Source organism: Dermacentor albipictus, chromosome 6 (assembly GCF_038994185.2).
Source record: "Dermacentor albipictus isolate Rhodes 1998 colony chromosome 6, USDA_Dalb.pri_finalv2, whole genome shotgun sequence".
In the NCBI taxonomy this organism is placed as follows: Eukaryota; Metazoa; Arthropoda; class Arachnida; order Ixodida; family Ixodidae; genus Dermacentor; species Dermacentor albipictus.
Window position 1 is genome coordinate 134,453,447 of NC_091826.1, and position 24,426 is coordinate 134,477,872.

Consider the following 24,426-nt stretch of genomic DNA (forward strand, 5'->3'; position numbering starts at 1 on the left):
GTCAAGTACATAAGATAAATTTAGAAACTTTGGGTGAAATATGAGCGGTATGTGGCGCAAGTATCGGGAGAGGTTTTGAAAACATTTCCCCCAATAATCACGACATTTACTAAATAGACAAACTGACGGCTTCACTTGGGGTGCCGCAATATACGCACTGAAAACAACTTAAAATGCCCTTTGTCATAATTGTGGTTTTGCTTAATTGCGTAGGGTATCTTACGCCAACAAAATTGTGTTGTCTTGTCAGATAACGTTGCAGCATTCCGCCATTTGACTCCTGAAACTTTAAATCTATATAGCCAAAAACCTGCTGGTGAGTTGCTAAGCAGTTGAATGCAGGAAGTCAAAGGTGAAGATTCAATAACGAAGAGTCAATTCATTTTCTGCCTTATGCCACATTCCACATTGTCAATGCTGTTCCCTGCAAGATATCGATTTCTGCCTGCTCCTCTAGTCATCATGCATATGGTAACAAGAGAAGCCTGCGCTCATGCCGTTCAATTTTACTTATTTTCTCTTATAACACTGAAAGTCCAGTGTTTCTGGTAAATGAGGGGTTTATCTGTTGTACGTCTGTTGTTGTCTATTTAACATGTGCGCAGTGCACGAACATAGGCTGCTCAATGTCTTATGTGACATGTGACACCATTTGCAGTGGCTTTCTTTTCTGCATTGAAATAATTGAATTAACAAAATAGGAAAACGCCAGTAGAAAAACCACTTGCACACTAGAAGACTAGACTTTAACTCCATTTTTTGTAAATTTCATCTCGTCGCATTTGTGGTTCTGTCAAGCAAGCAGCGTAAATTCCGCGTGCTCGTAAGATACACGCACGGCGCTCTGTAGTACCCGCATGCATAATTTACAGAAAAAGAAGCAATCAACCCACATACATTGAACCACACATAACCTGTCATCCAGCCCTTGCTATCACCGATCATAAACAATGTGCCTCGTTAAGTTAACCGAGGACACAAGGCGAATCTTCTACAACGCACCAAAATTCCGAAAAGAAAGAGTGCAATAATTGTTTGGACATTCGTAATTTAGAAAGAAACGTTAAATGTAGGCGACACATTGATGATTCCCATGTCTACTGCATATAAGTATTGTATAATGCGGATGTTTCTTTGGTGATTGGGACAGGTAGATAATTATGGCCACATGATACTTCCAAACACCTTGTTTGGAAATGCTTGGCAAAAGCTGGTTTCCAAACAAAGTTATTTCAGTGCAGAGGCATATTCACTACAGTGGTCCGCCTTTCTTCTGTCAAGTTTGATTTTGGCGGCAGGTGTAGTTATACCATGACTGCGTAGTACATTTTGCGTCACTCGTAACATTTAGTCTGATAGGCTGTAGAGCGCGGTAATGCGAAAGTTATTGCGTAGGTCCTAATTCACCTAAACACTTTCAATTTATGCTGCACGTACCCCATAACGGGCCGCTTGTTATCGCAAATTATAAATTTCCTTTATTGTAAATTTCCCTCGTTCCGATGGCACAAAGTTACATTTGCACGGAAGACAAAGTGATCTGAGCAAGCGTCGCTTCTTGCCTTGCTGCGATAGTGTTGTCATAGTGGAAGCTTAATTTTGCGTTTTGGACGCGAAGCCACACGAGGCGATCACAGACGGCACACCAGCGTGGAGCACGCCTCTTCTCACTGCGTCTCGCATGGATAAAGTGTAAAGCTTGCAACGTAGGTATGGTCCGGTTCCTGTTCCTCCAACAGCGAGCCAATGGACTCCGACAATGGCTACACCGTCGCGGATGGCAGGTGAACGAAGAGAAAATACCTCGAGACAACCAACGACGTGAGTGAGCAGGGCCCCAACGGACCGCCTACTCCGACTTACAGGATCGCTTTCGTGCCACTCGATGTGCCTACGAATGTAAATTCTGTACACAGAGAGATTCTTAACACTTAGCTTGGTAATGTGGCTCCGAAAGAAATTAACGAAATGCGTTTTAATACCAAGAAAAACGTAGTTACAGTGGAAGTAACGACGCAGGTCGCGCTAGAAGAATTGAAAAACGTGCGCATGCTAGGACGCATAGAAGTCCGGTCGTTCATAGTGCACTGTGGTCGCACCAGGGCAGGTGTTATTTCCGATGTCGTGATTTACATCAGTGCCGAAGAGCTACGAAGGCTTCTGTCTTCAACAGTGAAGGTCATCGATTTTCTCCGCTTCGGTCGATCGACGAGCGTCAAGCTTCTTTTCGAGGGAGAGACGCTACCTGATCATGTCAAGGTGGGCTACGTGAGGCACCTGGTGCCTCCTTATGCGCCCCGGCCACTGCAATGCCACAAGTGCCTTAAGCTAGGCCATGTCAGCGCTGTATGCACAGGCCATACGACATGCCTCCGCTGTGCTGGCAGCCATGACGTATCTTCGTGCACAGTAAAAGAAATGAAGTGCTCGAATTGCGACGGACCCCACGAGGCCAATTCCAAGGAGTGTCCTAAATAAAACGGAGAAAAAAGTACTGAACAAAATGAGCAAGACTAGTATGTCCCACAAGGAGGCGGCAGCGTCAGTGCAACAGCGGAGGAGACCAACGCGTCATCGGTGTGGGCAAGCTGTAGGTCCAAACGAGAGCTCCCTGACTACAATTCCGCAGGTCCAGGAGAAGGTAGTTGAATTGGTATCGATAAATCTATCTAAACCATTGCTTCAAGCCAGCTGCGAAAGCCCGAAATCGAATGTATGGCCACGCTTGCGGCAGCGCACACGGGTCTTAGACTGTCAGCGCGAGAAAGGACAGTGCAATCAGATGGCTCCATCGGACTTTGTTATCAAAACCATGCTGCGACAAATAATCGCCGCCCTACAGCTGCTACTGTCCGCTTTAAGTACGCCAGTGGCGCTAACAGCGTTTAAAATTATGAACGCTATACAGTCTCGTTGCTACATTGCAGTAACTTCTAACTCTGCTCACTAAGATGACTGCTGTGGTGCGAAGTGTGCACGTACACAATGCACAGATACAGTATAATGTGCAGCCCTCATCGTATATGGCGTACCACCACCCTCTTTCCTCTTCTCATCCCACTTCTGTTATTCCCCAAACACCTTCCCCATCGTGGAGTAGCAGGCTAGAGGCACTTCACTCAGGCCGACCTCTCCACCTTTCTGCCATTAAACATTATCTCTCTGTCTCTCCATTGGCACAAATAGCGTAAAATGGTCGTATACGCTGTCGGGATCTACAGAAAGGCTAATTTTTCAAAGGCTGTAATTGATCCTTACCCGTTTAAGTTCGCACATTAATTCGCAATAGCGTGCCCGCACCCCTTCTCCCGACCCGCATATTAGCTAAACCTGATTTTGGTGTTAGCTCTAACATTGTCAGGACAGCGAGCTAAAATCTTATATGACATTCCGGAACACTTCGAACACCTTAATGAAGCTACACACTTCAAAATTGGTTGATACACAACAGATAACGCGACGTTTGTTTTCGCAAAATATCGATTTTGAAAAACTAGCCATTGAGATTCAGAATCAATTTTATTCCTTCATTAGTGGTACGTAAATTATGTGCCCCGTGTAATTTACGCGAAAATCTTAAAAATATGCCCTTGGCCCCATAGCTGGCCAGAGCGAAACTATGCTTTGCCGTCGCTTGGAGCAAGTCCGCTTATTTCTTGCATTTTGACTAAATACATATGGCGATATTATTATATAATAAACTTAAGTATTATTTCTGTACCGAAATGTCAATGAGACAATCGTAGACACCTCTGGAAAATTTGCGATCCAGCTTTCTGGTGCCAATATGTGTTACTTAAAACTTTTTCACAAGCTTGAAAGAAATTCCGCGAACTACAAAAAAGCGCCACGCGACATGTCGAGTGGCATGTTTTCTGAGGACTCCTGTTAAAACCTGGTTAAATAGGAGATGCTGCTTAGTGCTGTGGTCAAAGTGCTGCCAAAGGTGTTCCCTAGTCTTCAACATATATATCTGCTTCCGAAGACAGGGCCTTATTAGGCGAATTTATAAGGATTTGACATATCTGGGATTCATTATGCAAAATAGAAGTGAGGCATGCAGACAGGACACAAGAGTAGAGAAGTGGACAACACGAACGCCGACTATCAACTGAAGGGGGCACTGAGGCGAAAAAAGAAAGAAGACACAAAACTTATCTGCGCATGCTCAGGGATGGTAACACCACGTGTCAATCGGGTACACGTGCCAGCCTACGTGAGAGATAACTGTTAAGGTACTTAATCTCTTCCTTATGTAAAGTAATCGAAGGCTAACTCACGCACTCACTTCCACCATTATAGATATGCCATGCCTCTACCATAAGACGCGTATCTTCATTCTTATGCCTGTACAATCTTATGCCTGTACTGGTCACAGCTAAGGCGAATTTTATAAACCACACCCACACGACTTTATTCTTTAACACAGTGACGCTGGTGTAACGTGAATTATCTGAAAATATAAATCGCGCATCACGGTTTTGCAAGGCTTCGATGTTACTTATGATATACGTTTGTTCGGGATCCCAGATGGCAGACGCGTATTCTAGTTTAGGACGGATTAATGTTGTGTATGCTAGTTTTTAACATGCATTGGGGCTTCTTTTAAGTTATGTTTAATAAGTCCGAGAGTACGATTTGAAGAGGCAAGGGTAAGGTTAATATGATTATTCCATGATAAGTTTGATTGAAGATTGATGCCAAGGTACTTGTAAGTAGTTGCGAGTTCCACAGGGTTGTTATCAAGGGAGTAGGTGGTTAGAATTCGTGGCCTATTGGTGAAAGACATGAGTTTAGTTTTGGAAATATTTAATGACATTAACCAATTAGAACACCATGCCCTTATTGCGTCCAGGTCAGTTTGTAGTAAGTGGCTATCGGTGTTACTTGTTACACACCGGTAAACTACACAATCGTCTGCAAATAGTCTGATTTTAGATGAAACGCAACTGGGTAAATCATTATTATAAATTAGAAAGAGTAAAGGACCAAGTACGCTGCCTTGTGGAACTCCAGACGTAACATCAGCATAACATGAGTTGGAATTGTTAACTGATGTAAACTGAATTCTAGATGAGAGAAAATCGGTGATCCATGCAATTATAGCAGGGTGAATGTTAAGCTGTGAAAGTTCAAGTACCAACCTATGGTGTGGAACACGGTCAAATGCCTTAGAAAAATCTAAAAATATTGCGTCAACTTGGAACCCGGCGTCTATTAGTGCGTGTATGTCGTTAATAAATCCGGCAAGTTGTGTGTCACATGAGTAGCCCTTGCGAAAACCGTGCTGATGCTTAAAAATAATGTTATGATCTTCAAGGAAGTTGATTACTTGACTGTTTATGATATGTTCGAGTAATTTACAAATAGTGCTGGTTAAGGAGATGGGACGATAATTAAGGGGAGAAGCACGATCACCTGATTTGAAAATGGGTATTATTTTAGCACTGCGCCAGTCATTAGGAATACCACCAGTTGATAGTGACTGGGAAAATAGAGCTGTTAACAGAGGACAAATACTATGCGATGTATTCTTTAAAATTTTATTGTTGAAACCTAGATGGTCGGCACTAGATGACATTTTAAGATTGGTTAGTAGAGATAAAATACCAGCCTCACTGATGTCTACCTCATGCATTGTGATTCCCACTAATGTCTTTAAAGTTGGCAATGAGTTAATGTTTTCATGAGTGAAAATTGTTACAAACATATCATTAAGAAGTTGAGCGCACTCTGAATCGGTGATGGGAACACCAAAAGAGTCAGTAAGAATGATGTCAGTGCGAATTGCAGGGTTCACCACACGCCAAAAGTGACGAGTATTAGTTTTTAGCATGGATGGTAAATCATGAGAAAAAAAGTTTTTTCGAGTGGATTTTAGTAATGCCTTATAAGCCTTTTCACATGCTTTGTGTTTATCATGAGCACTCGCTACACCAGTCAGCTTAGCCTGCCTGTAAAGTCTTTTCTTTTTGTTATTAAGCCGCCGAAGCTTGTTAGTAAACCATGAAGAACTGCTTTTGTAGGAAATGGATAACACCCGAATGTAGGTGTCAATGAGTGAACTGAGGGTGGCCTTAAACAGGACCCAGTTCTGTTCAATGGAACGGGAATGAAAATCATGCAGAAATTCACCTGAAAATGTGGTTAATTCATTGTTAATTGCGTCGAAATTGGCTTTACCGTAACACCTTATTTTCTTTTTGGTAATTATTCTTTTGCTCACGCAAAAGTTAATGCATCCAGTTATGACATCATGGTCAGCGATGCCTGCTTCCTGAGTTATGTCGGATAATATATCCGGATTATTAGTTAAAATTAAGTCTAGTATATCAGCAGAAGTTTCAGTGGATCGTGTTGGTTGACTAATAAGTTGGGTTAATGAAAAGTCAAGACAAGTGCTGAGAAAAGTATGTGCGGCCGCATCCGTGGCCGATACGGAGAGCGTCGACCAATCTATATTAGGAAAATTGAAATCGCCAAATATGATAATCACCGACCTCGGAAAATGCGCGCACACCTCACTCAACACTCGATGATACTCTTCGGAAAACGCGCCAGACATGTCGGGTGGACGATAAAAAACGCCAATTATCACACCAAATGCAGCACCCTTCAGGGAAATCCAAATACATTCCAGAAAAGAATCGATAATGATGGGTGCGGCGATAAATTCTTCCTTTATCGCGATGAGCACACCGCCCCCTCTACGCTGTTGCCTATCACATCGAAAAAATTTGAAAGTGGATTCACTCGTAAAGATGTTGTTATCGTGTATGGTGTTGTTAAGCCAGGTCTCGGTAAGTAACACTAAAGAAGCCTGGAATGAATCGATGAGCGATGAGAGTGCAATACCATTAGCGATAACACTTCTAGCGTTGGTGTATAAAAAGAGAAATTTGTTATCAGTGCTAGAGTGCAATTTTACGGGTGATCCAGTAGATGAAACTGAGCGTAATGAAACAAAGGAGGAGGAACATCATTGATCCCTGCGCCGAGAAACAAGAACAGCCTGGCCTTCATTGGTGTTCCACTCGTAAACTTCATTGTTTAAGTGCAGTTTGTTGAAAACCAGACGCACTCGATCTCCGTCTTTCATCATAGTTCTCGAGAACTGGAGAAGTTTCCGTCGCTTTTCGCGAACTGCTTCCGAGTAATCTCGCGAGATGCTGAAGTTAGTGTTCTTCAACTTATGGCCGCGGCTCAGAACCAATTCAACTTCCTTCTCATTGAAAAATTTGGCTATGATAGGCCGCTTCTTCTCAGACGAAAAGCGGCCCACACGATGTGCTCTCGAAATCGACGTCACAGTAAGCCCAAGTTTTTTCGGTATAGAAATTACTTACGAGTCGTTCTGACTCTTCCCAAGTTTCAGACCTCGCCGAATCTGTTAATCCATAAAAGAGAACGTTAGACCGCCTAGAGCGATTTTCGAGGTCGTCAATTTTTTCCTGTACGCCTACGAGACCGTTGTCACTACTCGTGATGGACTGTGCACATGGGGCCGCTGCAACTTTCTGCTCTAGGTCAAGGACACGCTTTGTCAGCTTTTCTAAATCATTCTTTAACTCAACGTGCATATGAAGCACCTTGTTCACAGATTCTTGCAGCGCAGAATTACTAGCTTCAACACGCAAGATAGAGCCAGCCACAAGGTCTAGCTTTTCCTCTTGAGCCTTGCTCATGGGTCCAGGGTTTAGCTCGACATCACCATCCAGAACAAGCAGGCACAACAGATACGATGCACAAGCGCGAACACTTTTCAAAACATGGGGTGGCCACGACACTGCTAAAAGACAGACATCATCGTCACGATAGGAATAAGCGTCATAGTAGCTAACCTGTACAAACATCAGCGGTGAGCGCAGGATCGCAGTGCCAGTGCCGTGGCCCAGGGCGGCGTTGGAATGCGCGCACTTTTGTACTGCCCGCTCAGCTGACTTAGTCCCACGTTGCCAGACGGAAAAATCTGCGGCGTCCAGAAGTGGCGGAGCATCCAGCAGAGGTGAAGTGGCGAAAAACGGTGTTGATAGACCGCAGTCCGTTGACGAAAGTGCGCCGAGCCAGGGGGAGCTTGTATCGGACTCAAATAGCCTCGTGCGAACAGGACCCAGTCGCGCATCTTCAGAGGCACATGCCGGCGTGATAGCGGTTTGTCGAAGAGTATGTACGCAGAGATTTATACAGTACCAGTGGCCCCCACGACGATAATGGAAGAGACAATAGTCTAGAGGAACTCGAAATCCCACAGGTAATGCCGGAAGAAGAAAAGAAAGTCTTGGGAGATATGCAAAGGGGGAAGGCAGCTGGGGAGGATCAGGTAACATCAGATTTGCTGAAGGATGGTGGGTATATTGTTCTAGAGAAACTGGCCGCCCTGTATACGCAATGCCTCATGACCCCGAGCCTACCGGAATCTTGCAAGAACGCTAACATAATCCTAATCCATAAGAAAGGGGACGCCAAAGACTTGAAAAATTATAGGCCGATCAGCTTACTGTCAGTTGCCTACAAACTATTTACTAATGTAGTCGCAAATAGAATCAGGAACCTCTTAGACTTCTGCCAAGCAAAGGACCAGGCAGGATTCCGCAAAGGCTACTCTACAATACACCATATTCACACTATCAATCAGGTGATAGAGGAATGTGCGGAATATAACAAACCCTTATACATTGCTTTCATTGACTGCGTAAAAGCGTTTGATTCAGTCGAAGCCTCAGCAGCCATGGAGGCATTACGAAATCAGGGTGTAGACGAGCCGTATGTAAAAATCCTGTAAGATATCTATAGCGGCTCCACAGCCACCGTAGTCCTCTATAAAGAAAGCAACAAAATCCCAATAAAGAAAGGCGTCAGGCAGGGAGATACGATCTCTCCCATGCTATTCACAGCGTGTTTACAGGAGGTATTCAGAGACCTGCGTTGGGAAGAAATGGGGATAAAAGTTAATTGAGAATACCTTAGTAACTTGCGATTCGCTGATGATATTGCCTTGCTTAGTAACTCAGGGGACCAACTGCAATGCATGCTCACTGACCTGGAGAGGCAAAGCAGAAGAGTGGGTCTAAAAATTAATCTGCAGAAAACTAAAGTAATGTTTAACAGTCCCGGAAGAGAACAGCTATTTACAATAGGTAGCGAGGCACTGGAAGTGGTAAGGAAATACGTCTACTTAGGGCAGGTAGTGGCGGCGGATCCGGATCATGAGACGGAAATAATCAGAAGACTAAGAATGGGCTGGGGTGCGTTTGGCAGGCATTCTCAAATCATGGACAGCAGGTTGCCATTATTCCTCAAGAGAAAAGTGTATAATAGCTGTGTCTTACGAGTACTCACGTACGGGACAGAAACCTGGAGGCTTACGAAAAGGGTTCTACTTAGATTGACGACGACGCATCGATCTATGGAAAGAAGAATGATAGGTGTAAGGTTCAGGGATAAGAAAAGAGCAGATTGGGTGAGGGAACAAACTCGAGTTAATGACATCTTAGTTGAAATCAAGAAATAGAAATGGGCATGGGCAAGACATGTAATGAGGAGGGAAGACAGCCGATCGTCATTAAGGGTTACGGACTGAATTCCAAGGGAAGGGAAGCGTAGCAGGGGGCGGCAGAAAGTTAGGTGGGTGGATGAGATCAAGAAGTTTGCAGGGACGACATGGCCACAATTAGTACATGACCGGGGTTGTTGGAGAAGTATGGGAGAGGCTTTTGCCTTGGAGTGCGCGTAACAACGCTGCTGATGATGATGATCATGATGTACACATCGTCACAGTGACTAGAGTTGATCCTGTGGTCGGTTTCGAACACCAGCACGATAGCCCGACACGCTATCGATTCGACATCTGACTACGCAGTGAGACAGGCAAAAGGGAAAGCGGTTAAGCACAAACATAATTATATCGATGCACAGATAGTCCCCGAAAATTACGTTAAGTGCCTGGATGCCAATGCATTAAGACACAGCCGATTATCTAAGCTGCTGACACAGAGCTTCCGCACAACATACGAATCTCATACCTTGTGGGAATCAAGTCAGGTGAGTCATTGCTTGGTTCTGACTTTTTGATTCTGCTTGGTTCTGAATATGAAGGACTCATCTATACCAGACAGTATGAAAGAACGAAAATAAGATACTCGCCAGCCCCCGCATCGCCTTTCTCCATTAGCAATCACAATGTGTCAATTGATATGTACACGTGTTCTGCGACGGTGGTTGCTGCTTATGACGCGGCGGCACCGTGGGACCTATCTTGAAAGCGATCTGCGATGAGGACAGAGTGCGCGGAGTACTGATAGCTTAGTGTGCGCTGTGTATTGGTCGCTTAGATGGCTTTGAAGCGATAGGCAGCACTAAGGTCAATTCGCTCGCTGCGGCTGCAGTGCTTCGTCACTCGAGCGTTTTGACGGCGAGTTCCCGCGGTCATCGACTTATGTGTGCCCAAGTTTGCTTGTGCGCGCTTGATACCATGCTTGTTAATTTAGTTAGTAAGCGAGCGCTTACAAGCTCATCATCATCATCATCAGCCTGGTTACGTCCACTGCAGGGCAAAGGCCTCTCCCATTCTTCTCCAACTACCCTGGTCATGTACTAATTTTGGCCATGTTGTCCCTGCAAATTTCTTAATTTCATCCGCCCACCTAACTTTCTGCCGCCCCCTGCTACGCTTCATTTCCCTTGGAGTCAAGTCCGTAACCCTTAATGACCATCGGTTATCTTCCCTCCTCATTACATGTCCTGCCCATCCCATTCCTTTTTCCTGATTTCAACTAAGATGTTACTAACTCGCGTTTGTTCCCTCACCCAATCTGCTCTTTTCTTATCCCTTAACGTTACACCCATCATTCTTCTTTCCATAGTTCGTTGCGTCGCCCTCGATTTATGTAGAACCCTTTTCGTAAGCCTCCAGGTTTCTGCCCTACACGTGAGTACCTGTAAGACACAGCTGTTATATACTTTTCTCTTGAGTACTGTAGGTAAGAATTAATGATGTGCCATTGAAATCTTCCGCGTAATTTGTTATTGATGGGTATTGTTAGTGATGGTTTAGCAAAATAACAAAAATCATCAAATGCACTGTGTACGCATCAAAATGGTTCAATAAAAGGCGGCGTAAACTCAATGGCCCTTTGGAAATGCTTCAAGTCAGCGTCACAGATATATATTGAAGAGCGGTGCACACCCAATGTCTCGTACCCAGCTCCCGATCGCAGGTTACACATGTTGACATGAAAAAGGTTCGTTGAAGAGTGGTATACATGCCACATACCTACTCGCCCATGTTGGTCGAGAGTTAGTTTAAAACGCTGTTCTCTCAACGCAGCACCCTGATGCCATATCGGGCCTAGTGTGCCAAGTTGCAGAAAAGCCGTTGGAGATATAGGTAGATATATATACAGCCTCCAGAAACTGTCTTAAGTACCTTCAGAATGATAACACATTAAAACGAATGTAGTTACCGTTAAAGAGGTGGGAATTCAGTCTCTGGGTGGGCGTCACGTCCCGTCATGGTGCCATGGTGTCAAGAGCCATCTAACTAAAGCTGTAACCTAAAAGCTAGAGCTTAGTACGATTCGACTTACTTTGCGTTGCTTAGAAAAAATGATTTCTTCATCCGTTCGGTCTGCATTAGTCAAATTTATGTCAAGTGTAGTCAAATATGAACATTTAAATATGAGCTTTCGCTTATTACTCATATGGCATTTTTACTGAGCTGGGGCGCTATGCAGGATGCGCCGAGTTTGGCGAAACTCGGGATCTTCACGAGTTCTGGCGACACCCCAAAATGAAAGCACGAATGGTACCGAGACACAGTTTATCTTTCGACAAGCCTCCAGTTTCATTGGTTTATCTAGATTCACTCTGGCTGGCTATCATTTCTTGCGCGTTGCCTTCTGGGCGGTCGACAAACTGGGGCTCACGTGATCATACCGTCGGTGCATGGTCGTGCCTTCTTTCACTTGTTTGTCGTTCCACCGAGTGCATTACATGCAGAAGCAAGTTGTAAAACAAATGCATTTAGTACAATATTATTAGTTACTTTAACGTGGTTTAGAAGCATTTTGAAGCTTACGAGATGTGCACTGAATGCGTCTTAGACTAATTTGTAATTTAGTACGCTTCGCATTATACCACGAGGGAGCGCTGTAGTGGCGTCATCACATCCATTCACCGGGCAAGCATGGCGGCTAAGCATCAGGGAGGCCCAGTGTAAACAAACCCGTACAACGAGCTTGCAGTGCGCGACGTAGTGATCAGGCTCGACGAAGGCCACTATTTCTTGGATAGTTCTGTTCCTCCGTGGGCAATCTTCCCGTGCACCCGGTAAGACTGCCAATAGCTTCGGCGATTTTACAGATCGCAACGCGCACCTACTGTTCACGGCGAAGTGCTGAAGAAACAACTTGTCCGGTGCTGCTTCTGCGAGTGCGCCGAGTTCCTCCACTCTGCGTGACTGCGAGCGTCACGAACATTACATTGTGTGGGCAAAAGGTAGACATCCTATATAGCTACGAAGCGACGAGGTGGTACCGACGATGGATCTCGCTACCAACACAGTGAAGGAGACTTCGACAAACTGCAGATAAGTATATTTCTACTGTTTCATATTTAGCATAATAAGAGTGCACGGATTAAGTCACTTTCGTAGTAACGAACTGAATGTCCAGCAGTTTAAAGAAGGCAGTGAGAACCAATGAGTGTTCGTGCTTTTACGTGCAAGTGGGCCCGCGAAAATATGGAATAGATGAAGGTAACCTCCACTAACTTGGTAAGGCAACAGAAATTCATGAGTGACATTAAGCTAGAAAATTTATGGAAGAGTATCTTTATCCAAGTGAAATATCAATAGCAAGTACTGATATAAAGCAGGAAACTTATACAAAAATTTCATGGGTTGAACAGCACATGGAAGGCATTACCGAATCGTGATCGCCACGTTACCGATATCCTTGAAAAAAGTCTAGAATCATTGCATTCCACCGGTTATGCAATATGGGACATAAACCTGGAGGTTAACAAAGAAACTTGAGATGTCAAGGACTGTGTAGAAAGCGAAGTAACAAAAATTGTTGCAGATAGCATTAAGGCAGGAAGACAGTGGCGTAGTAAACCGTGGCAACTGATATGCTAGTTGAGATTAAAAAAGAAAGGAATCGGCAGGCAGGCCATGCACGTATTCGATCACTTGTTGCCAATTCATATCAGGTGATTACATAAGCATTACAGAATGAATGTCAAGGAGAGAGAACTACAGCCAAGGATGGTAGAAAATTGCGTAATGGGACAAGAATATGATGTTTGTAGGCATAGGATGCAATCAGCTCGTATAAGACGGGATTGTAGGGTGAGGCATTTGTTTTGCAGCGAACAAAAATAGGTTTGTGGTGCTGACAGTAGAGACTCGTGAAGGTGCAGGGCCACCTCAGCTGCTGTCACACTAATCAACATGACAATTGGCTCTGAAAAAGAAAACCCCAGTTTTGAAAAATAAAGCAATGTTGTCCCAACGCATTGTTTTACTATGCATACTACACTAGAGGCTTCCACATTTAAGGGCACTTGGTACTAATAGTGCAACGAGCATTTTTCTTTGTAAATAATGGTTTGTACGTGGCTGATTCATTCCAATACACTTTTTTGCAGCAAAACATTCTGCTGCTGGAGCCACTCAACCGCCTGGTGGCAGTAGGCGAGCGCCAGGCACGTGCTCTTGAGAGTGTGGCAAAGGTCCAGAGGGCTGCTCCGCAACAGTAGTATCGGTGCCCTCACTGCTCTCCTGTCGAGCCCACAGAAGGCACCTTATAAAGGAGCTTTCAGTTTAATATTTTGTTTATTATTCAGGAACATGAATAAAATTATTGCAGTAAACATTGTGCTGTGCATATTAGGAGACTTATAACATGCACTTTGTGTCCCTTCAAAATAGGCAAAAACGTAAGACAACCTGTGCCACTCTTGGACCATGTAAATAAAAAATACACTAATGCAGCATACACGTCATCATGCTGTTTGTTCTTTCTATGTGCAAGAATACAGTGCGTGTTCATTAGCCACAAGATGAACGGTGTGTGTAATTCACAATGAAGAAAGGAAACAGCAGGAGCTTAATAATGCTATCACCTATAGACTGTGCATATGACTGCAACACTCCCCAATTCAAATGTGCCATGCATTTACAAATTACATGCATGTTCGATACCACATATTCTTTAACATTGTCTTATAATTGCATGTACCATATTTCACACATCTTAAGCCCTTGCATAGCACACTTCTGATGTATCCATTTCATAGGCCAAATAATTGTACACTTTGTCCTTTTGTGTTGTATGAAAAGCAGCATCCTTTACAGTCGGATAAAACTTCAGAAGACAGGAGAGGCCCCACCCAGATGACCAAAGCGCAGCAGCCGATTGCCTACACGTCTAAAGAAATAGTCCCTCTCCAACGAGCAATATTAGTCTGTCTGGCGGCACGATATCAGTCTCGAGTGCGTGCCCATTGGTGCAGGCTTGTGTTCACCTGCCTTAAAGTGCAGATTCCGCAGCCTCCTAAAGTTGTATCCGACTATAGAAACACGTAATGCCTTGCACCAGTTGCATAGGCTTCTGCAATTTGATAGCACACAATGATCAGGAGCAGAAATCTGTAAAGGCATCCAAGCAAAGCTGGCTGGCCACACTTCCATTATGAGGGGCTGAAATAGGTCTCGCCAAATATTCCCATGACGTCCTTGAAAAAGAGGTGGTGTTTGTCACTTCTTTAGAATCAAAAACAGATTACACTGAATGTTGTGTAGCACGTCAAAACAAACTGAGCTTGGTTATTTGCACAGCATGTAATGGGAGGTCGAGCTTCACATAGGAAACAAACTGCTCTGTCCAGTACAATTTTGAGGCCGGTATGGCACCTATTATGGCACCGGTATGGCACCTATTATGTCAACAGTATCTATATACAAATTACACTTTTCACAGGCCATTGATTTCACCATTATTTTTGTGTTATGGTTCTTTCAATCAGCGCTTGTATTACATGAGCAGGTGGATTTGAAAGCAAAGCTTTGTTTGCAAACCTTCCGACTTCCATAAGTGTGTGGCAAGGCACTGGCATGTTGTCGAATAGCTCACACTTCCTCGTTCCTGCACCAAAGAAGCCCAATGCTCTATTTTAAGTTGGATCGCACAACAATTCAACGGCACACAAAGGAGTGTAACACACACAGCAAAGCATTCTGCGGTGTGTATTTCTCTTTGTGCCCCGTCGAATTGTTGTGCAATTAAACTTCAAGCTTCTATACCAATAAACCGTCTTCAACCTCACCAATGCTCTAGTTATTAGGCCACAATGGTGCACATCTTTGAAATTTCCCAACACAAATTAGTTCTCCAAAAAATCACAAATGTTAAATTTTGCAGCACAGCTGTATGTATGAACGTGCCATATTCTTTACCACTAAACTCACAGGAATCAAAGAGGCAAGCATTAACGAGCCTTGCTGCCGCCGTTACCATTATCATCATGACACCAATGGAAAGACAGTGCCACGTTTCAGTAAAGGGAGTGCTGGAGGGAAAGGTGTGACAGCGAGGGCTTACAATAAAAATAACAGTTACGAGACATGTTCAATGCCAACATATGCTGCATGTCGCTCAGCCTACTTTGGCAATGCGGCAAGTGTTTACTCGTTTGGGCATATCACGTTTTGTGTAGTTATTGCTCTAAAGCTGTACAAATGGTCTATTTGCTCTGCAAGTTTTATTTTTATCATGGTAGGTTAAAGACCCACTTTTCATTGGCATCTGCACCACATTTCTCCCGATATGTAATAATGCCTTGGTGGTTCATGACATCTTCACGTACAGAGAGTTCTGCAGAGTATCGGATGTGCATTGTTCTAATGCTTAAGAATTAGAGCCCCATTATGAGACGAAAATATACAATTTATCCATCCAAAATAACGCCGCCCCCCCCCCCCAAAAAAAAAGAAGATGCACTGAACCTCTGGCACATGCATCGACAGTGAACAGAGCAAACAATCTGAAGTATTTTCTTCATGCAAGCCAACACACTAAGATTCTCAATGCATTTTCATTTCGCCACAAATGCATAGGCACAACCGGCTTGGCGCAACATCCACATCTCGCGCTGCAACAAATTGTGCAATGCCTCGCTGTTTCATAGTGCGGCCGATAGATTACGCATGACCAAAATTCAGCATTGTGCATACTTAGTAACTTCACCAATGAAGAACCCCAAGTTCTTTATGAGATTAGGATTCATAGGTTACTTCACACAATTAGTGATATCCATTTATCTATTTATACTTAACCCCTTTCCCAAGAAAGTGAGCCATTTGGAAAGCACCCTGACAGATAAATAGAACAATTGACAAAAAGTGATCAACCAGCGAAAAAGTATGTTAATCACAGTAACGCTGACATTGAAGGCGCCTTAATTCCTACGTACGTTCCTTCGACACACCCGACTACGTTCGTAATGTTCCCACGAAGTGGGAAGCATTCTTTTATATATGCCCGCTCCGCCGCAGTATTCTGGAAAGCTAGCCACCGCTTACGCACTGCCGCATCGATAAGCGCGTCAGACACATCTCTGACACAGTGGCTAACAGTAGTTTGATGGCGTCCGATGTAACGCTCGGCGCCGACGCTTCCCTGAAAACTCCCAGTCCCGTAGAAACGGAGGGCACAGATGACTTGCTCTAAGACGGTGAGCGAACGAAGCCCGCCACGCTGTCACCGCAGACGAGAGTCTTCGCCTCGCTCGTCACACAGCCAGCACACTGATGTCTTCGACAGGCGAAAATGACGCTGAAACTCCCCGCCGGTCATGCAGGTGAACGGGTCCGGACGGTCATACTGACGCTTGCTGCCGCTGGATGCAATGCCGCTGCCGCTGCTGCTGCCGCCGCCATGTTCCCGAGTTGAACTCGGAGGGGGTTTCGCGATGTACGAGTTTAGCACGAGTTCGCCTGTCAATCAAAACCAGAGGTCACGCCCCGCGCGAGGCATGTAACTATTGCGCGCGCACCCACTACAGTTGGGCCACGCCCAACTTATCTGCCGGCAACAGCGACGCGGTGTCGAGCTGAGAGGCATCAACAATCTTGACCGCCGACATAAAACACGCACAACGCACTGTCATCGGTGATGTACTGAGCACCACTATCGAAAACAAAGCGTTGACTGTCGCTGGCACACATCTTCTCGGGCTGAGATGGCCGCACAACACGGTTTCATTGCCTGCATTGCGGCGCGTAGCGCACAGTAAATAATTATCGGCACGTCACTGTAGGTGCTTGCAAGGCGTCGAGGGGGACGACGATGCTGAGGAGGGCTTATTGCAGCAGTCGTTTCAGATAGCTGCTCTGTCATCGGTGATGAAACGGAGCCACAACGTCGTAAACACGATCAGCGTCCGAGAATCGCTCGCTCTTCTGGGGCCAGTGCAATGACATTTCTTCATCACAAGCACTGCGCACTCAACAGTTCCAACACATCTCTCCGTTCGAAATCTGATTTCATAACTGCACACAAGAGTCCTCACCTCCCAAAATGCGAGTGCTGCGGTGTCGTTACGATATCCATCTGCGATCGCTGCTGGCTCCAGCAGAGGTAATCCGCAAGCACCTTCGACTGCACAACACACTCATATACTGCGTACGTGCGCTCAGAGGCGCCTTCACTGGGCAAGCGATGACAAGCGATGAATTCTGTCGCTGGGGAAGCACGCACGTTTCGCAATGTATCGCAAAGGCTTCGCGCACAAAGATAAACTGGTACATTTTCACTGAACTGCGACACTACGCACTCTAAAATAACATACCGCCATTTTACAGCGACAGCTGTTGTGTCGTTTTTAGTTGGTAAAGCGGGGGCCTTAATAGCCTAGTGAAGCGCCTGCGATGAACAGCCGTACCGCGGCGCTGCGTTTCTATTACCCTAATAGAGAAAGAGTGGCCATGACCCTCCATGGATCATGACCGACTTTATTGAGAATAGCACTGCAGCGCCCCTAGGCGACTTATCACCGTATGAACGCCCTCGTGTGTGCGACCCGTTTCAATGTACCGCTTCTAAGCTTTCGCCTCCCTGTCGCCACTCACGGCAAGATGTGCAAAATTTAATAATTTGCTCGATCTCCGTTTATCATCACAAATTTCTAGCATTGAAAACGAAAAACAGATACCTAAAGACATAAAACTTTGCGTTATTTTATTTGTCGCATTTTAACGTATTCGTTTGAGTGAAAGTGTAGGTGCAAGAATGCGCCGCATGTACCCCGTTCGCATTCGATGGAGGATAGATAGATAGCGCCCGAAAGATGAGGCACGCCCTTGACGCGCCCGGGAAAGGCGTGGCAAACGGCTCACGGCAAGTGTGCTGACAGACAGCGGGGCAGTCACGGTATCGCTAAGTTGCGATAATCCGTTGATAACAATACGCGGCGCTGGCGCGTTTCGTTGTGCAGCCTTCTGCGCTTGAAACGTGGAAGCAGCGTGCCGCGCAGGGTGCGCTCATGTTGTCATACGCGACTTTCTGTCTACATATTTTTTGCCTGCACCTTCGGCCCGTTGCGCGCTATCTCCGTTCACTGACTGCCGTCGAGCAAACTCGGGCAAAACTCGGGTGAACGAGAAACTCGGGGCATCCTGCATAGCACCCCTGGCTCACAATTCAACATTTTTTGCAGCCTCTTAATTGCTAAATATGCTTTCCAAGTCAGTTTTGCAACACACCGAACAAATGGCAATACCTTTAATTGCCTGTTGAAGAATTTGTGAGGTTGATGCAGCTTTGCTTATGCTTGCAAAAGAATACAGGAAACTGAAAACTTGTTTCAGAAATTGCAACTGCATGAAAGACCGCTTTTACAGAATTGTCCGTACTACGTATATGGCACTGTCCATGCCCAAGTGGAGTGTATATATGGAAGCACCATGAAGGCCGTGCTATAGGCATCCCAGGGTGTCTTTAAAGCTTTTCACATATAATGCAATGGGACGCCTGGAATTAGCACTGCCACACACGATGGCATCCTTGAACATAAGAGATATCTGCACATATAATTCTTGAAACACGCTTTCAATTATTTATTCTTTACCAAGCAGTTGCGTAAATCAGCTCCCACCTAGTTGGAACTGCAACATCCTGCGGTGCTCGCGCATTAAAATAGCAGATTGTCGATACAAACAAGATTTGATTAGCCCTCATTACTGCATTTTCTGGAGAGGGCCTGGGTGGCATGATCGACAGAAAATTAGCAGAAATATGTGAACATCGTGTGCATACTTTGTTAGTGCCTCATCTCCTTTCTTTCTATATCCTTTTCCCAATTCCAAGTAAGTGCTACGTGACCATACCGGTTAACATCAAGGTGACAGCCTGCAAGATTTGCGCCCTGCTCTGGCAACTTCTTTGCAGAGATTTTGCGCAAAAACATTCCAAGAACATTAAATCTTGCATGTCAGAGATAATAACGAGATTGTTAATGTATGAAGTACAAACAAACACAGAATAGACGAGAATGCGATCAATCTGGCAATGGAGCGCCCTTGATGCAAAAGGACAATGGGGAGCGGGAGTGATTTGGCCGAGCAGTGGTATAGATGAAGTCTGCCTCTGAAAAGAATGGCCTTGAAGGAGCTCAGAAAGAGGCCAGCAAATTGATAGCCACCTCCTCAGGGAGTGGGCCATCACCGAGCCGCGGTGACATTTGAGACCTAGAAGAGTAAGAAAAACGCACCAGAGGTTCGGACGACCAAAGGCTTACCAGGAGAGCAACAATGTCCTGTAAAAGTGCATCTGATGGCGCGATGCCAGCGACAGAGAACATCAAAACATCACAAAAAGGAAGTTGTCTGAAAAATGAGAGAAAGAAGTCTCGGCAAAAAAGGATCGCGAGTTCCCTTTTATCTTTTTCTTCGGCAATTTGAACAGCAGATTTATGACATGGCGCTGGAAGACTTTCTCTCTGCTAGTTCTGTGCAGCGCATAAAATGGTCATAGTGTGTGACTTCTGGATTAAGTAAGGACACCCATAGATACTCAGGCCGATTGTCATGGTGCTGAACGAATTAGTGATTTCCTCTTGGTTTGTTTATATAGCACAAGATATGAGTAAAAGAAAAAAAAATATGCAACACGGCTGTGTAAAATATTCACTAAATGTTCCCAGTAAGAAAAATTTCCACCGATACCGAAGGCGTTGCTTTGTTTCAAGCATCTTATTCTGTCGATACACTCGATAGTCAGACAGGACAAACAAAGTCTCGTTAACGACTTTAGCGTTTAATGTGCGCCGATGTCCAAGTACTTCGGAATTTAAAAAAATATAATTACTTGAATTGCTGCACTAAAGCCAGATATATAGCTAGGTTACCACTGGAAAGACTGGTTACATCGCCTTACGGACTGCACGAGCAAAGCAATTTCTTTGTCCTCAGGCAAGGTGTCAGGCAAATCGACTAAATACATCCAGTTATATTAATTGCATCCACACGAGATGTATTCAAATACTTACATTGGGAAGCATAGGGTACGACGTTTGACGGGAATAATCCTAAACATCAGCCTGCTTAGCAACGCTGAGGACGGTTTAAAGGAGTGATTTCACTGATATTCAAATTTCCTAGCTTTTAATGTTATAGAGATGTTCGGTGAGCAACGCCATGACGGCTCTGAAGCAATAACTCGGCCATATGAGCGCGGTGATGTCGTTGAAAAGGCCGTTCTATCCGGTAGCTGCGCGGTGAAAAAAACAACCAGAAAATGTGCCAGTATGGGAACGTGATCTGGCAACTTGACCAGGCCGTAAAAGAACTCCTAAACAAAGATAGGTTGGAAATGCGGCGGCGAAGGGCCACGTAAAGATCATTCAGCCTTGAGGGCCGTCATACTAACGTAATATGAGTAACAAGAATTAATTAAACTAACTTAATGGTTGTGAATGGATACGACAGCGTTTGTCAGACAGGCAATGGGGATTCTATATGGCGGAAGGTCTGATTAGCGTCTTGTAAGCCAACAGTTTTACGTGTAAGCGAGCTTGCCGCGAATTGAGTTTTACAAATCATAGAATTTTCTTCACGGATGATATTATGTTAAGAGCCTGCGCGCGCCATGTTAAGTCGTGTGACGGTGCCACGGCTAAGAATTTGAATGAATCAAAGTTTTCTACGGGGACGTTAATACTGTATAAGAAATGGGGAAAAGAGGAGGCCGGGTTTTGTAAGTCACACGCACATAAAAACAATATAATAGGCAATGATATCAAGAAAAAAGTGAAGTACTTCTTTTTGAGTTATATCTAGTAATTACAACCAAATGAAACTGAAAAAAAAAAAACAACTGGCCGTAGGTGGGATACGAATCCACGTCTTCGAATTGAGCGTTTGATGCGCTTACCAATTCAGCTACAGTGGCGTCATTGTTCTATAAACTTTCTTGGGTATTATACCTGTAATATATTGGGCCTTGGATTGCTAGCCAGCGCGACAACTCGGCCTCGGCAGTGGCTATAGAACATGCTTCCTGCCACAAGGCATAACGAGAAACTTGAAGGTATGACAAGCCAGCCCATACACCCTCGTATGCTAATTGAAGGTATCAAAGCTATCGGAGTACAGATCCGCGCTATGTATTGGACGACAAGAAGGGAAACGGGGGGGGGGGGGCGATTTTAGTAAGTCACAATCATATGAAGCAAACAAACAAGAGCAACAAGCAAAGCCGAGAGTAAAACACTTGTTTTTAATTGATATGAGACGATAATAAACGAAGATGAAAGTGGACGAAAACTGACGCAGTTTCTCCCGGAAGGCGAAGTTTCGAGTGCGACAGCAAAGCAGTTGGCAGCTATACAAAGTAAACTTGGTAGTTATATTGGTCGCATGACCTTGTCTTACCAGCATGAGCTGTGTCTTACCAGTACTCACGTATGGGGCAGAAACCTGGAGGCTTACGGAAAGGGTTCTACTTAAATTGAGGACGACGCAACGAGCTATGGAAAGAAGAATGATGGGTGTAACGTTAAGGGATAAGAAAAGAGCAGATTGGGTGAGGGAACAAACGCAAGTTAGTAACATCTTAGTTGAAATCAGGAAAAAGGAATGGGATGGGCAGGACATGTAATGAGGAGGGAAGATAACCGATGGTCATTAAGGGTTACGGACTTGACTCCAAGGGAAATGAAGCGTAGCAGGGGGCGGCAGAAAGTTAGGTGGGCGGATGAAATTAAGAAATTTGCAGGGACAACATGGCCAAAATTAGTACATGACCAGGGTAGTTGGAGAAGAATGGGAGAGGCCTTTGCCCTGCAGTGGACGTAACCAGGCTGATGATGATGATGATGAGCTTGTAAGCGCTCGCTTACTAACTAAATTAACAAGCATGGTATCAAGCGCGCACAAGCAAACTTGGGCACACATAAGTCGATGACCGCGGGAACTCGCCGTCAAAACGCTCGAGTGACGAAGCACTGCAGCCGCAGCGAGCGAATTGACCTTAGTGCTGCCTATCGCTTCAAAGCCATCTAAGCGACCAATACACAGCGCACACTAAGCTATCAGTACTCCGCGCACTCTGTCCTCATCGCAGATCGCTTTCAAGATAGGTCCCACGGTGCCGCCGCGTCATAAGCAGCAACCACCGTCGCAGAACACGTGTACATATCAATTGACACATTGTGATTGCTAATGGAGAAAGGCGATGCGGGGGCTGGCGAGTATCTTATTTTCGTTCTTTCATACTGTCTGGTATAGATGAGTCCTTCACATTAAGTGCCTACCTGCCTCTAATAAAACTGTTAGTTATAAGCCAGCACTCTAGTCTGTGCCATCTTGCATTCTGTACGCTTTCTATGTGCGGTACGATTGCTAGGAAGCGGTGCAGCATGTTTGAGCAGTGCCGTCGCAACGAAGACACCTCTTCTGTGCAATTACATGTATATATATGTTCGTAACTCTGAAACTTCCGGCCCACTAAATGTTAGAGCGCGGCTCGTAGGCGTCCATTCTTGCGGCAAGCTTCGGCGTAACCAAGCGAACTAGCACAGCGAAGGATGAGGGAGTGGATCCAGAGCGGATGCAGAGCGCAGCGGGGGATGAAAGACGCGAGGAGGAAAGCGGAGGAGAATGGTGCCATGGAACATCAGGCGGAAATCGGAGCAGGAGGGCGGGGCAAAAATGTGGGAAGAAAAGTGTAGCGTGGCGACAACGGTCAGAGTAGCGCGCCTATTGTGACAGGTCTGCCTGTGGCGGCTACTGCGAATCGCGCCAGCGCATCACCTCTCGCGAACTCCAAGTTAGCCAGGCAGTCCCGCCGCATTGCGCTCCATTTGTAACGTGCCGCAGGAGACGCTGTCCGCGCCAGTCAGCATATAGAGAAATAAAACCACGTACAGAGCTAGGCCCAAATTTCGTATTAGGGAGTATCGTAATCGTCGGTGCATTTTTATTCTGAGTCGGTTTAACATCACTGTACTTCTGTGCAGACAGCGTTATCCTCAGAAATGGGTGAAGGTGAAGCTGCTACATTGGTCTAGGGACTGGAGTGCACGAACGTCCTGCACTTTTACTTTTGCGGTGTAATTGTCTCGTACTTTTCACATTTCTTCCACGACTTGACTGGTCGTGGGTTTGTCAGCATGTACGTTTCTTTTAAATACACGTGCTCTCGTAATTATTCTGCAGGAGAACACCAGCCACTCGCTCGTAATGCCTTTCGTAGAACTGCGGTTGTTGGAACGTTAAATGTAAAAAATAAATAAATAAGAAGGAAGGGCAGTTAGAAACTGTCCATGGCCAGAATCTCGTCCATTTGATCATTGAATATTTAGGCACTCTTCTTGCCCTGCTTTCGTGCTGAGCCGCGCTGCTCGGAACAGCTAAGCGGTGCGAAGCTGAAAATGGATTCCAGGGGAAAGAGGAGAAGCGACGTTTTCATCTCGGCGATTCGAGAGACCTCATACGGAAAAAAGAGGCGCCTCCTCCGCCAGCACGGGATCACTCTTCCGGCGACAATATCGCACGAGGGACACAGCACCATCAGCCACTGAAAGGCCGGCGGACCCCACCTTCTTCTTCCTCGTTCACTTGCGCGCTCTCCGCGAACACTGCAATCTTGAGCGCGCGTTCCGCGCGTTGAAAGAGCGTTCGCTCTGCGAGTCGGTGGATCAAGTCTAAACACAGGAAGAGAAACTTTGGCAGCTACCTAGTGACGTGGAGGGCTCTGCAAACTCAATAAATGACAGTGTTCAAAAGGAATTCATCGCAAAGCGCTGCACGCACAATAACAAAGCACAAAACTATACACACATAAAGAAGTAATATTATGCAAGTAAAAATCGTAGGTTGGAACCAATGTGAAGAGAAGCTTTATTGAAGCGATTGATTACATTTTG

General features: G+C 45.2%; 1 protein-coding gene across 3 annotated transcripts in view; it reads right to left on the reverse strand.

Moving 5' to 3' along the window:
- Nucleotides 1-24,426, reverse strand: part of Gat (GABA transporter) — a 552,429-nt gene that overhangs the window by 192,406 nt on the left and 335,597 nt on the right. The window contains exon 1 of one of the 3 annotated variants that reach the window (XM_065432206.1): nucleotides 7,842-7,896. The exons of the other annotated variants lie outside the window; for them this stretch is intronic. The gene's annotated coding sequence lies outside the window, so the exon portion shown is untranslated. Of the gene's footprint in view, nucleotides 1-7,841; nucleotides 7,897-24,426 lie in introns of those variants that run through there. 3 annotated transcript variants of the gene reach the window in all.